The sequence below is a fragment of the Limulus polyphemus genome, unplaced genomic scaffold (genome assembly GCF_000517525.1).
Source record: "Limulus polyphemus unplaced genomic scaffold, Limulus_polyphemus-2.1.2 Scaffold684, whole genome shotgun sequence".
In the NCBI taxonomy this organism is placed as follows: Eukaryota; Metazoa; Arthropoda; class Merostomata; order Xiphosura; family Limulidae; genus Limulus; species Limulus polyphemus.
Genome location: NW_013666294.1, coordinates 198,605 through 199,324, shown reverse-complemented (window position 1 = coordinate 199,324; position 720 = coordinate 198,605).

The window sequence follows — 720 nt, the reverse complement described above, 5'->3', positions numbered from 1 at the left end:
AGCACAAAGCTACACAATTGGCTATCTGTGCTCTGCCCACCAATAGTATCGAAACCCGGATTCTAGCGTTGTGAGTCCGCAGACATACTGCTGTACCACTGGGGGGGAGGGGGCACAACAGACAGTACTATTATATTTATATAGATACCACATAAAAAATAACGGTTTTAGAAGTTAATTATGTGGTAAGAAAGGATGTTTGGCAATCATTGTTGTCGCTAATAGCCTATACGGTAACCTAAGTTTAATTATTAATATATTGTTTATAACTAGTATTAATTAGTTTTTATTGTACGTTTTAGGTTCGAATTTGCTGACGTCTTCGAGTAAGTCTTCTTCATAGAAGGTTGGGGGAATTACCACTTCACTAAGGTTCCCCCTCCTCTCGAATCAACTAACTATTTGAAAATTTTCAAGAGGAGCATACAGGTTTTGCTGACTTCTATACTAGGTTGACTGTGTGTGTGTTGTAATGAATGTAAAAGGCTTATGTGATTTGTTTTTCTCGTGTATGGTGGCTCATATCCTAGTGTTTTAATAATATTCGATTTATCGTATGGCCCTATTCTCTGATGTGATAGGCTACTGCAGACAGATCGGTATTACCGAATCTTCAGAGTCTATTACGCTTCTAAATTCTAGCTTTTTTCCCCCCGCGTTTTGTTTTTTCATTGTATTGGAATACATTTTCATAGGGGATTTTGGTAAATGGTCTTTATT